The following is a 14,839-nucleotide window of genomic DNA, read 5'->3' as shown; positions in this document are numbered from 1 at the left end:
AAACAACCCTATTTTGCCTGCTCCAACCTCCTACAACCAACCGGTGTAGCCAAGACTTTAGTTTAAAACACAGTCGCTAAACTACTAACTGGGATCACATACTAGGAGAATATCTTGTCAGTGCTTAGAGGATTCCACTGACTGCTCCAGGATCATGGTGGCTCGGGAGCTGTATACTTGAAGGAATCTCTTCTCCCACATCACCTCAAAGGCACTTAGGCCGAGATCTTCCAGGCCCAAGAAAATACCTTTTTCATTTACCTTCAGGTATGTTTCTTCCCTGCTGTGATTGTTTTTCATCTAAGCTGCCAACAACCTAGGATGTATATCAGGTGCCTGGTGGGCTATCACACATCCCAGAAGAGCTGTACTTGGCTTGCCAGATCTTTAGTTATGTGAGCTTCTTTAATGTGCATGTGAAAGAGGACTGTTGCTTCATAAAAAGACCTATTGGGGCCAAAAAGTGTACCTTTTTGAAAATGGCTTCTATTAGGCTTTAGGCATTTCCTTTTTCTCAAAAGAAAGGAAAAAATTGGAGAGCATCTGAAGCAAGAATAATAAGGAATATATTAAACAGAGAAAGGATGAACTAATCTTAAGCAAATGCAGAGCTTCCTTTGTGTCAAGTTTTTCTGTCTCACACAAAATATTTAAAAGGATCAAACTGTTAAAATAGTTTCCCAAATTCTAGCATTCCTGAATGGAAGTAGAAGGTAGCGGGGGAAAAAGAACCCTTACACTGAAGAGATAATTGGCATATTAGACTAATCTTTTATTAATGTAACACATATTTTAAAATACATCTTGTCTCACCCAAAGTCAGCATGGAAGTTTTTATGTCATTATGATGTGGCTTGCCTTTGTATATAATTCTCTTCAGGATCCGCCTTTTCATGGCAAAACTGAGAACTTCCCTTCTCTCTCTCTCTCAGAGAGAGAGAGAGAGAAGATATCACACAAATTTTGTATTGAGCAAATTGGGTCCTTGACTTTAAAGAAGACTGAATCGTTCCACTACATGAGTGACTGCTGCTGTTAAAGCAGCTAGGCATGTGCTGATAATCCAGAGATATGCTCAGCAGGCTGTTCGTTATCTCTTGAGCACACGGGCATGGGCAGATAATGGGCAGCCTGCAGAGCATATGTCTGGACTGAGGCCCAGAAGCTCTTCTTATCTGGCACCCATATTTGGCTTCAAGAGACAGTGGGGCCATTCTATTTATTTATTACTCCATAGGTACAATTGCAGAATTATACAGTAAGGTCCAACCAGGAAGAGTATGCAAAACTTTCTTTTTAGATTACATTTCCCGAAGTCCTCAACCAATAGGATCATGTGGCAGTTCAAGAAAGTAAGTTTCCCAATCACTGAAGGAGAGATGTGTCCCACTCCACCTCCAGCCATTTCTCATAGGGGTCCCAGTCCATGGGTGTTTAGTTTAAAGTTTTTTTTAAAAAAGAGCTAAGGTTTGAGTTATATAGCTATAGTAATTTTTATAATTACCGTATTTTTTGCTCCATAAGATGCACTTTTCCCCCCAAATAGTGGGGGAGAAAGTATGTGCGTCTTATGGAATGAATACAGTAAAAAAGGGGTTCCACCACCACCACTCAGAAGCCCCCCACTGTCATGCTGGGAGGTCTCTGAACTAGCACCAGAGACTGCTTGCTGTTTGGACCTCACCATTCTGCACTGCTGGCTTTCTAGGATCTGCTTCCTGGAGCCCACCTGGAAAACCAGCAAGGCCAACAGGCCTATGGCAGCAGGCAGTGAAAACAGCCAAGGACCAAAGGGGAAAGAGTGATTCTATAAAAACCAGGGGAAACCACAAACACAGTCCCCCACTTAAGTAGTTGATTTTCCCATTTTTGAGGAAATCACAGGGGTCAGCACATCCAAAGTGCAATAGATGAGCCTCACCCTGGGAAAGCCACTTTGATGATCATGGTATCTCCTCTGCCAGGTATGAGTTGGAATGGCCTCTGAACCTCCTGCTCCTTTCTGTGCCCTGTCCCCCAAAGGCATGGTGACCCCCCCTGGCTGCAACTCCTGATCAGAACAGGGCTGCACTGCCCCAGTCCCGAAAGAGGCCGAGAGAGCTAATCATTGTTTTGGGGTGCCCCACAGGACCCCCATCAAGGGCTGGATGTTCCTCCCACAATCCTCCAGTGCACAGATATTAGCATACCTAACATGCAGGGAAGGCAGGGAAAGTGGGGAAATTCAAACTTTCAGTTAGTGAAGAGGCTGCTTGTCTGCTTCCTTGCTAGTTCAAGCAGTTAGAGAGCTGGGAGAGAGAACCTGGAACTGCCTGGTATTGTCATTTTAAAATGTAAAATTTAGTTTCAAAGCTGTTTGTTTGGGGTTAGTGTTTGGGTGAAAAGGTGCTCCGTTTGAGTTGAAACCTGTTTGTGTAGAAACGTGCATACTTGCTTTAAAAGCTGCCTAGGAAGTGTTCAGACCAGCACCGATCAGCTGTTAGGTGGGGAGAGGGGAGGGGAAAGGAGCAGGAGCAGGAGCAGAGAAGAGCACAAAATGGCTGCCGTTTGCCTGCTGGATTTTAGCTGTTTGGGGCTGTTTTTTGGCTGTTCTGGGGTCTACCAAGGCACTGTGAAGAGCAAGGCTCAGTCTACAGTACCTGGAAGTGACTTTCTTTTAAGTTTTTTAAAGTTTCTGACCTTTTCCCCCCTATAAAATGCATTAATTAATTTTCAATGCATTTCTATGGGAAATTTGGATTCAACTTGCAAACTTCTCAACTAGTTCTGGGCATCTAACAGAGAATGTATTTCCAAAGGGTGTGGCAGCAAGGAAACTAACTGTGCCTCGTGACTTCTAACTGGATCACAGTACCTGCTTCCTGATTTCAGCTACTATAGTTTGTATTCGGTTTTTTTTACTCATCAAGAACATTGTTCATGGCTTTGTGTGGCCTAACCTGTTGTGCTTTGCATGCTATAAACGTTCAATTATGTCAGAAAACCAAGATTTAGTCTTATGCTGCGCATGTGCTACTGCTGGTGAATGGGATCAGGTTAAGCTTTGTGTTGATGTTCTTTTGCATAACCTAAAGTAAATAAGGAAAACCAGCTGTTAAATAGTTTAATTCCACTATTTATCCTCCACACAACTAAAAGGGACCTGTCAATGCAGTGCCAAATCAGACAAACCATTTCTAACTTAATATAGGCTTGAGCTGTAGATGGGCAGAGTTGCACAACAATCTCATCTGTCATTGAGACATTTCTATAAGCATGGGGAGGAGGTGGATGAAAGGAAATGTAAAATATAGGTAGAGTGGTATACTGTAGGTCTTATCACTGGCTGATAATGGTCTATATTAATGCCACTGTGGACTGCTGTTCACTTTACATGGTTCAAATGTTATTCTGTTATAGTTTATTAAATATTTTATTACACTATTTGGTTCAGAATATATTTTCCCTGTGTTCTTTCTCTAAATATTAGGTGCTTCTTAAGGTTAGGTGCATCTTATGGAGCAAAAAATATGAGGTCAGTTTAGTTAGACATAAGTCACTATTAATTGTAGGTGTTGTTATGGGATTATTTAGATTCAGATAAATTGCTTTGCTTAGTGCTAGTGATAGAGGGATAAGATTAACTGGGGAGAGTGGGTTCTTTGGTAAAGGCAGCAGTATGGGTCCTAAGGGTGATAGAAGTGGGAAAAAGGGGAAACAGCCTGCTAAGCGCAGAGCTCCCCCACCCCACGTTCACTGCCAGTCATTTCCTCATCTGACGAAGATGACTGGCCGGATTATAGAACAATTTGAGAGAAGCTTAGTGTTTTAGAGAGGGAGCGAGTGCAGAAGGGTGTTGCTAACAGTGCAACTGCAGTGCGGAGGTCAAGAAGGGAGTCTAAATCACAGGAAATGGCTGAGCTTATGAGGATCAGTGATCTCATGCTTTCACACATCGCTATTTTAGAAGGAGAGCGTTCCAGCTTATTAGGTGCATCCTCAGCAGGTCGTATTCCAGTGACACAGCAAGGAGTGATGTGGGTCAATGAGCAGTGGTGCAGCAGATCACAGATGGCATCAACCAGTACCCAGACTCAGAGGACAGAGGGGGAAGAGAAGGTAGAAGTGGCTGCAGTTGGGATGGTTCCCTGGGAGCCGAACGGAGATGGTGCTGCTGGAGGAACCTGCGTCCACAAATGCCCTTGCTGTGGTGCCAGGAGTGACATCATCAGGTGGGGGTACTGTTACACTGGGCACTACACAGTGTGAGAGTGTTTGGTCATGGGCTACTGGGAGCCAGACAGCGCTGGTTCCCCCAGTCTTACTTCCACAGGTGCTAGGGTGTGGACACTGTATGCACATGGGTTCCAATTTAGGGGTTGTTTCGACCCAGCCTTCTGTACATCAGGCGAATGAAGCAGCAGGAACAGGTGGGACAGCGGTGTTGGCTGTAGTAGACACAGGTTACAATTCAGTGGCAAGGTGCACCCCCCCCCCCGAAGGTGATCAGTCTTTACCCTTAGGAGATCATCTATTGCGGGCCACAGTGAAAAAATATGAAAGGAAAAGTATGTAGATGTTTTTTATTTAATGAACAGAGAAATTGAGGAAAATAAGAAGGACAAGGAGGAAGATAGGGAACGTGAGAAACTGTGCAGGCACAAGCTGGACAGGTGTTGAGCTAACTGGCTTATGGGCTTTTTTATTTATGTGGGAACTGTGGTTTGCCCTTATCCACAGGCAGCATTGGCATCTAAGCATGCACTGGGATGTCCCACATGACACCCTGTGGCTTTGGCTCATGACACCATCCCACTTGGCATTGGTTGATAGGTTTGATAGTGGACATTTGGTGCAAAGGTCACAAGGTGGCAATTCCCACATGACAGCGGGTCAGGTGGTTCAACCACACCTGTTTCGCTGGGAATTCAATGCCCGAGGTTCCTGTAATACGAGACCGTGCAGGTTTGAGCACCAATGTTCCATAGGTAGTGGTCCACACGCGTCATTAGCATGCCCAAAAGGGCAACTAGATGGCAACATGGGAAGGGACTCTGGAGGGGGGGGTCTCAAGCCACCCCAGCCTCACCCTTTGTTCCAAAGGGGCCCTAGCCCAATTAAAGATTAGATTTTGGAGCAGTGGCTCAGTTGCTATCCAGACAAAGTTGCAGATAGGTTTTTGTTAGAAGGTTTCAAGTTTGGTTTTCATATTCCTGTCAAGGGTGATAGAACAGCCACCTGGTCCAACAACTTAAAATCAGTCAAGGGACAAGAGGACATTGTTAGACAGAAAATTAGTAAGGAAGTTAGGGAAGGATGAGTTTTGCGTCCTTTTCCTGCACCTCCAGTAGAACATTTAAGAGTGTCGCCCCTGGGAATAATTCATAAAAAGACATCTGGGGAGTTTAGATTGATTCATCATTTATAATTTCCAGAGGGGGATTCAGTTAATGACAAAATTCCACATGAACTTTGCAGCGTCCACTATACATCATTTGATGAGGTGGTATGTATGGTGCAGAGTTGTGGGACTGACGCTCTGCTGGGGAAATGTGACATCAAATTAGAATTTTGGCTTTTGTCCGTCTAACCGGAAGATTTTAATCTCCTTGGGTTTGCTTTTGAAGGAAGTTGCTATATGGATAGGGTGCTGCCAATGGGATGTTCTATATCTTGTTCAGTTTTTGAGCAATTTAGCACATTTTTGGAATGGGCACTTCGGCGTAAAGTTGGGGGGGGCAGAGTGGTTCATTACCTTGATGATTTTTTTTTTTGTGGTATTCAAGCAACGCCTCAATGTCAGGAGTTGATGGGCACATTTCAGGAGCTTGCCAGGGATTTAGGTGTCCCTTTGGCAGAGGAAAAGATGGAAGGCCCCAGCCAGAGACTGGTATTTTGGGGCATTGAGTTGGACACTACTATTCAAGCCAGCCGTTTACCAGAGGAAAAGCTTACATATCTGCAGGCATGGCTGCAGGGAATGGTAGTGCATCAAAAGGTTACTCTGAGGGAGCTACAGCAAATAGTAGGACACCTAAACTTTGCTTGCAAAGTGGTTGCTCCAGAGAGAGCTTTCCTCAGGAGATTATGTGAGGCGATGAGGGGCCTTGAAAAGCCACATCACAAGAGAAGACTAACTCAGGGCATGAGGGAGGATTTGAAGGTGTGGCTGCATTTCCTCCAGGGTTTCAATGGTACTTCCTTTTGGAGCGACCAACTCCAGCTAGGGGTGGATTTTCAAGTACAGAGGGATGCAGTGGGATCCCTGGGTTACACTATCTTTTTTGGAGGTCAATGGTATGCAGGAATGTGGCCAGAGGAATGGCACAAGTTAGATATTATGAGGGATCTTATGTTTCTTGAGTTATTCCCAATAGTTGGGTCCCCATGGTTGTAGGGAGAGCAGTGGACTAATTTGGTGGCTACCTTTTGGTGTGATAACCAGGCAGTGGTGTACATCATTAACTCACTGACATCCAGGTCCCAGAGAGTGATGGCACTAGTTAGGGCTATGGTGATTCATTGTCTACAATTTAATATACTGTAGTCTTTGAAGCCCAGCATATTCCAGAGATTGAGAATGCCATAGCTGATGCCCTGTCCCATCAACAGATGGATCGGTTCGGGGTGTTGGCACCAGGGACACAGGTTCAACCTGACGTGTTGCCAATCGAGGTATGAAATCTTGGCGGGTTGAGGCCAACAGAGCCCTGAGTCTAGCTGTAGGCCCTAGCACCAGGCATAGTTACACATCAGCCTGTGCTGAATTTTTCAATTTTAGAAAGGTGGAGGGTTTAAGACAGCAGTGGCCTCCTTTAGATGATCATATGATGCAGTTTGTGGTGCATATTCAGTGCAAGGGATTAGCACCCCGGTCTATCCAAGGGAGAATGTTTGCGCTTGCATTTTATGCTAAGGTGCAGGGGTCTAAAGGTTGTGTTATAGACTTCAGGATAAAGAAAATGATTGAAGGTTGGAGTAAAGAGAAAGGTTGTGTAAAGGATTCTCAGTCCGCCTTTTCTCCAGTGATCTTGGTCAGTAAACACATGGCATGCGGTCTGTAGGGATCACTTTGAGGCCTGCCTTTCAAAGCAGCAACACTTATAGGAGAGGATCAGTTAGTTATACATTTACGTAAGTCAAAAATGGACGTGGCAAGGGGAAGCCGATTGCTCGGGGGGGCTGTTCCATCAAGGAGATTTGCCAATTTACAGCCGCACTGGATTATTTGCAGCTCCGGGGAGACAATGATGGTGGATTTTTTGCAACATCAAGATAAGTCTCCCCTGACAAAGTATCAGTTTTGGAAAAATAACTTCTCAGGCCTTATGCAAGGCCGGGATGCAGAGCTGGCATTTTAGTACCCACTCCTTTTGAATTGGAGCTGCATCTACTGCAGCAGCCCTGGGTTATAGAAAGGAGGAGATCAAAAGAAACTTTTCAACTATAGGCCCGTCGCCAATGTTTCTTTCTTAAGCAAGGTAGTCGAGAGGGTGGTGGCCGATCAGCTCCAGGCGTTCCTGGATGAAACAGATGCCCTGGATCCATTCCAGTCGGGCTTCAGGCCGCGCCATGGGACAGAAACGGCATTGGTCGCCCTGTGTGATGACTTATTGAGGGAGGCCGACAGGGGCAAAGTGTCTCTGTTGGTACTCCTCGATATCTCAGCGGCCTTTGATACCATTGACCATGGTATCCTCCTGGGGAGGCTCGCCGAGTTGGGGATAGGTGGCCGGGCCTTTGCTTGGCTCCGTTCCTTCTTGGAGGACCGTCCCCAGAGAGTACAGCTTGGGGAGAATGTTTCGGCCCCGTGGTGCCTTAATTGTGGGGTCCCACAGGGGTCGATCATCTCCCCAATGCTGTTTAATATCTACATGAGGCCGCTGGGAGGGGTCATCAGGAGGTGTGGAGCGCAGTGCCATCAATATGCGGATGACACACAGCTCTACATCTCCTTTTTTCCAACTGCAGGAGATGCCGTTCTGTCCCTTCAGCGTTGCCTGGAGGCTGTACAGGAATGGATGCAGGAGAACGGGCTGAGGCTGAACCCGGACAAGACAGAGGTACTGAGGGTGGGCGCCCCCACACCTGGGGACATGGGAAACTCCCTCATTTTTGGGGGGGTGACCCTGCCCGCCAGGGATGGGGTCCGTAGCTTGGGTGTCCATCTTGACCCGGCGCTCACCATGGAGACCCAGGTGGCGTCCGTGGTCCGTTCCGCTTTTTTCCATCTCAGGCGGATAGCCCAGCTGCGGCCCTACCTTGATGTGGGGTCTCTCACCACTCTGGTGCATGCGCTTGTAGTCTCGAGATTAGACCACTGTAATGCGCTCTACGTGGGGCTACCTTTGAGATTGCTGCGGAAACTACAGGTGGTGCAGAATGCGGCGGCCAGACTACTCAGTGGGCTGAGAAGATACCAACATATCTCCCCCACTCTGGCCGCATTGCATTGGCTGCCAATCCGATTCCGCATTGATTTCAAAGTGTTAACGCTTACTTACAAAGCCCTAAACGGTTTAGGACCTCGATACTTGGCGGAACGCCTTCTCCCATCTAGATCTACCCGTGTCACTCGCGCGAGCCAGGAGATAAGGCTGAGGAGCCTAACGCCGAGAGAGGCCCGAAAGGAAAAGACCAGAATCCAGGCCTTCTCGGCGGTGGCTCCTCGCCTTTGGAACAACTTGCCCCCTGAGATTCGCGCGGCTCCCTCGCTGGGCATTTTTAAGAAACAACTAAAAACATTGATGTATAGGCGGGCCTTCCCAACAGAAAACCCTTGACGATCTTTTTTCTTATTCTGTTCTTTATTATTATTATTATTTTTATTTAAGTTTCTGCTGTAAAGTTTTAAAATTACATTGTTGTTTTTACTGTAAGCCGCCTAGAGTGGTCTAATATGATCAGATAGGCGGGATAGAAATAAAATAAATAAATAAATAAATAAATAAAAAGAGTGGGGAGATGGGCATCAAGGCGTTTTTGAGATTATGTGCACCCCTTGCCACAGTTCTAGGTGCTGCTGCTGTTTGTTTGGTTCTTCTTGTTTCAAGTATGCAGAAACCGTTGGCCCAGGTCTGTGTTCTATTGGTCGGGCACAGTTACCTGTTTTGGGCTGTGAAGACAAGTTGGGGTCGAAACCTCGGACTGGGTGCCTTTGCTACATTAGAGTGGATGGGACGGAGAGGCCTTCTGTGGGACAGGTTCCTCAAATTGGTGCCCCTGGATCCCTTGCAGGTGGCCCCAGATATTTGGCAGTTCACCTGGGGGGCAATGACTTGGCTTGGAAGTTGGGCAAGTTTTTGATTCTTCAGATACTTGCAGACCTGAAGGTCTTTATGGAACACTGTCTGTCAATACATGTAGTGTGGTCAGCTACTGTCCCTGGATTGTTATGGAGGGCTACCTGTGAACCTAAGCTTATAGATAAGGCAAGGCAAGGAGTTAACCGGGAAGATAGCAGGGCTGTTAGGCGAGGTTTTGGTTCACTCATATTGCATTTGAACATTAGAGTATCTAGGACTGAGTTATATGAGCCTCCTGGAGTTAATTTTCTGACATGGTGTTAGATGTTTTCTTGGAGGACCTGCAAGGGGGCCTTAGGGCCGAGACCTTTGTCTTGGTGGGTGGCAAAGGGTATACGTTGTAACCCCATTGCCGTGGCAGGCAGTGCAAAGGAAATAGGTTCAAGTGAGTTTAAAAAGGGGCATTTAGGGGGTGCCGAGCACCCCTCCTCTCAGGTTGGAACTAGCACAAGTTATCTGAGGGGAGGGGAAGCAGGGTACTATGGTTACTTTATGCCTGGGGGCATGCTGTATAATAGAACAGCACACTCACGGATTGAGAATTCATGAAAGGGAGGTCTGGAACAGAATGTCAATTTTGACTACGTTCATATACCAGTATTGCACTACAGTAGGCCCCTTTGTGAAAGGAGAATTCAAGTTTTAAAAGTTAATAAAATTGTGGCCCAGTTACCCCATGTTATGTGTCTCATCTCTTTATGGTGAGCGGGCAAATTGTAACAGAATGAAATGTTGAATGAAATATCAGTTTCATACTAAATATTGATTGGCTCTTGGATGTATGTTGAAGGTCGGGGCTTCACTTAAAAAGATAATTAACACTGGGAAAAGCTGAAAGCAACAATAAAACAGGAAGACTGAGATAAGAGATAGGGTGGCACCATAAAGGAAACTATAGCCTTGAGTCTGTAAGAGTTGTACAGAGCTATTGCTAATAGGACATTCTGGAGGTCATAAAGACACTTGATGTGATGTAACTGAAGCAAGTATTCCTACTGGTCATTGTCTAGGTCTGGACACCATGTTACAAAAAGTGCTCCACACATTGTCTCACTATAGTTAGAGTTGCATGGAAACCAGGTCAGCAACATAACAGGTGAGTCCCCAAGGAAAACCTAGTTGTTGCTTTCCACAGATGTTCTTGCAGTTTTGGGACACATGTTGGACACAGCCATGGGAATTCCCACAGGATTACAGCTGGGGCTGGAGCAAAGCCAGCATTCTTAACTCACACGAGAGCTAGTTGGGGACTACCTAGTGTATATACAGATATATAATGACATTCTGCTTAAACTATTTTGAGTCAAGGAGCGTATGCAAGTTAAAAGGGCTGCACACCTCGTTTGTTCCCAAGGCTCAGCATCTCCCAGTACTGTGGTCTGTTTTCAACCTATGCCAATAGCTCAGGGTCTGTGCAGCTCCTTTGGGAGCCCTAAAACCCATAGTTAAATATTTTAGCATGCTTAAGGCTTAGGTGGCATTTGGAGAGACTGTTGAGAACACAAAGAGCTGGATGAAAGAACTCTTGGAAAATTAGAAGGGCCTTCTCTCAGAATCCTCAGTAAAGCTTCTTAAATAAAAGGACAAATCTCAATGAAGTGACAGCAGTCATTATATCAGGTATGTAAATCTTTGTTTGTCTCATCCTTGTAGACAATCAGCACGGATGATTAGACATTTCCTGGGGCTTTTGGTTGAATTCTCACTACGGGAAGAATTGTGTTTTGTGCAAAAAGAAAAGAAGAAAAGAGGATTGCCCAGTTTTGCACAAAATGTCCTGTTGTTGCATTAAGAAAGCATGATTCATAATAGTTCAACAGTTTAGTCATCTGGTTGGGAGTTTGATTCCTCACTGTGCCTCCTTGACAAGCCCTGGACTCAATGATTCATAGGGTCTCTTCCAGCTCTTCAGTTCTAAGATTATCATTTTCATTATTTCCATGAATTGTGTGACTTGCCCCAAATGATCACTGCTTTATCTGAGATTTTGAAGCACTAGCTGGGTTGTTCTGTTTCTTAACAGTCTTCCTGCATTTGCTATGGTTGGGTGTAGGAGTGGGCACTTTGTGCAAGACAAACAACAAAGGACACATGAAGAATCTTGCAGGATTTTAAAATTCCTTGACAAAATGTCTTGTCATGTGGACAGCCTAAATCAGCAATGAGGAATTTAGCAAGAAGTATTATTTCCAACCCTCACCCTATGCAAAATACAGCTCTACCAGCCAATATTGCTTTGATTTTTTTTAAAAAATGGGTTACCATGTCTGTATCTTCTATGGACAACAAAATGTTGCAGTACAGGATACATTTGTTCATTGTTCTATTCCTTTCCTTCTTCAGAATAGGATGCATCATTTCAATAACAACTACAACTACAACTACAACTACTACAACAACAACAACAACAACAACAACAACAACAACAACAACAACAACAATAATAATAATAATAATAATAATAATAATAATGTTCTATCAAGCCAACTCTGATATATAGCTACCCTTTCCAGAGTTTTCTAGGTATAAAATACATAGAAGGTGTTTACTACTCTGCTCCTTCTAGGAGTACTGTGAGACTGGCTGTTCTCCTGGGATACACAGTGGAGAACTGAACTCTTGACCTCTGGCTTCATAGTCAGATGCATAACTAGGCACCAATGACACCATCAAATATCTTGGGATTTGCTCTGCTTATAAAATGGATGAGTTTTGAGGTATTTTGTTTGTTTGTTTGTTTGTTTTGCTGTCGGTCTGATGCAAATGCCGATACATTCCCCCCTGTTTGAAATAGCTACATACATTTTGGTTACATATATAAGGATCCAGCCTCAGAGAATTTCACTGTTAGCTTATAATTAAGGCATCAGCTTGCCTGTGTTGTTACTATTTCATGTTAAGAATTGCTTCCTGTTTCTTGTAAGAATTGTCCTGTGGATCACACCAAAGGTTTAACGTGCCCAGTCCATTCTTTGTCTCTGGCAGTAGAAGCCAAGGTTCCACAAATGATCCGTTAATGGAAGACACAGTCTCAGAGCATGAGAACTTCATAAAATATAGTTTGATGTTATTGCTGCATAACCCAAAGAGTTCTTTCCTAATTCATAAAGTCAAGGCCTGGAGAACTGGATTCACTCCAGTCTAATCAGAAGGTGATCAATTTACACACCGGTAGTAATTAATAATAGTGCGTTGTCAAGTCAATTCTGACTATGGTGACCCTTTACAGGGTTTTCAAAGTGGTTTACCATTCTCTCCTTATGAGGGCATCTTGGGAATGTGCAGCTTGCCCAAGGCCACACACATATAAAAGGTTCTCCTGGAATGCACAGCAGGGAATTGAACCTCCTATCTATGGCTCTGCAGCCAGATAACTAACTCACTGAGCTATCCAGCCAACATAAGAAGCTTACCCTGAGAATAATAATATATAGAAGCTTACCCAGGATACATTCATTGGATTTTTTCCCCAACCTCACATGGTGCCTTTAGTAGGTTTGGCAGGGAGGGAGCTTTCTGGACTGGGTCACTGCCAATCTATCCAGCACTAACCAATAATTCCTTCCCTGAATTCAAAGACAGCTCCACCTCGCAGGTCTGTGTTTTTCCCCCTCTCTATGTCAGTGAAGGTATGTTGTTGAAAGCAGCTACGTTTTCAGTTTGCTGTTAATCTTTAACTAAATGAAACATTTAAAATTCTTTCTGCTACTAATGTCTCATGGTGAGTTATTTAAACTGTAAGTGCCAGTGAATGAGAAAAGGGATAAACTACTATGGGGAACTTCAATCTGTTCTGCTCTGTGAATCGCTGCCCTTCTGCTGCACAGTTAGAAAAAATAAAGCAAATATTCAAAACTCTGCAACAAAATCAGGATTCCACACTCAAGAAGCTCCTGATTTAAGTTACAGCAAGCCTCATTACAGGTGGCATTTTGAGTGACTGCTGATTAATATGTAAACAAAATAAACATGCACAAGAACTGCAGAAATTATTTTTCATTGCTTAAATGAGTATGTTTGCATATTTCTGTTCTTTCCAATTTAGAGGCAGCTAGAACTAGTTCCAAGAATGTGACTGTTTTGGCAAAGATACCTCATAACACACCTGTTCTGGGCAGAAAAGTAGATGGCTCTAAGCTGCTGTCTTTAACATGATTATAACAGATAAATATCTCAGTATCCTAGAGTGAATAGAATTGAAAGCTCCCTGTAAAAAAAGTAATCCAGATGGGTTTGTTTCAAAAGAATAAAAGAAATACAGGATCTATAGAAACAACATAGCCGCCTAGAGTGGTCCTCACACGACCAGATAGGCGGGATATTAAATAAATAAATAAATAAATAAATAAATAAATAAATAAATAAATAAATAAATAAATAAATAAATAAATAAATAAACATAGGAATGTACATATAGAACATCAGTTGACTTGCTTGCTAGGAAGACATTATTTGCTAAACATTTTCTGAGTTTTTCTTTTCAGTTCATGGCTTCTTAAGGAAGGGATGTCACATAGTTTGGTGTTTCACCATTCATTTGCTGAGGAAGTAGACTTGTCCACAAAAGCTCACATTCAAATGTAACAGTTAGTCTTTAAGGTGCCACAATGTTTTTGTCTTCTTTATTTTTTATTTGGCTTTTGTTTTGTCCTGAAATGCTAGCACAGACTAATGTTTTTGTCTTCTTTATTTTTTATTTGGCTTTTGTTTTGTCCTGAAATGCTAGCACAGACTAACGTGGCTGCCTCTTCTAAAGCTCATTTTCTGTTGGGTGTCACCTTGCTCAGGACTGTGGTACTGAAGGGGGATGTTAGAACAGTACAATACCTCAGCATTTGCCCCCTTGTTTTTAGATTTACATTACATTAGCCCTCTTGGGCTACCTTTCCTTCTTTCTCTGAGGTTATTATCTGTTGTATGTGGCGGTGGTGGTGGGGAAGGCAGCAAATATATGGATACAGAAGGCAGCTCTGCAATACGATGGTTTTGTAGAAAAACCTTTGGAGATCTTTTCCCTTTTGCAAGTCACAATTGATTCCTTGAGTCAATAAGCATTAAGGATCCTTGTCTTCCACTTCTTGTTCAACTACTTGTCCCATTGCTGTCTCTGCTTCTTGCGTCAGTTATCAGAGTGGTGATTGTCCTGATTGAATAGTTACAAGTTCAGCATGAGTCTGCTGCACTCAGCCTGTAAATACCAAATAATCTCAACTTTTGGGAGGAAATTTAACCCTTTCCCCCCTGTCATAGCCTTGATCCGAATCAGCTTCCTGTCCATAGCTGGAATCTGCAATGGAAATAAGGTTCCCACTGATGGCAATGGAAAAGTCCATCCCATTTCAAATCACATGTATGGGTGTGTGTGATTCTTTTAAATATTTGAAGAATTAGATTCTTCTCCCCCCAACCCAAGAATGTCCCTGGAAGAAAGGAATGGTAAACCACTTTTGACTTCCAATATGTGGAAAATCCTGGAAAAGGATGACAAGTCTGAATTAATTTGACAGCATGTAACAACAACAGCAGCAGCAGCAACAACAAAAGATACTGAATCT

General features: G+C 43.8%; 1 pseudogene; it reads right to left on the bottom strand.

Annotated features, from left to right (window-relative positions):
* Positions 1-1,817: 1,817 nt before the first annotated feature.
* LOC140707101 (U1 spliceosomal RNA) lies at positions 1,818-1,972 on the bottom strand (annotated as a pseudogene).
* Between the last annotated feature and the right edge of the window lie 12,867 nt (positions 1,973-14,839).

This window comes from Pogona vitticeps, chromosome 4, assembly GCF_051106095.1.
Source record: "Pogona vitticeps strain Pit_001003342236 chromosome 4, PviZW2.1, whole genome shotgun sequence".
Lineage (NCBI taxonomy): Eukaryota > Metazoa > Chordata > Lepidosauria > Squamata > Agamidae > Pogona > Pogona vitticeps.
This window is presented reverse-complemented; position numbering and strand designations above follow the sequence as displayed.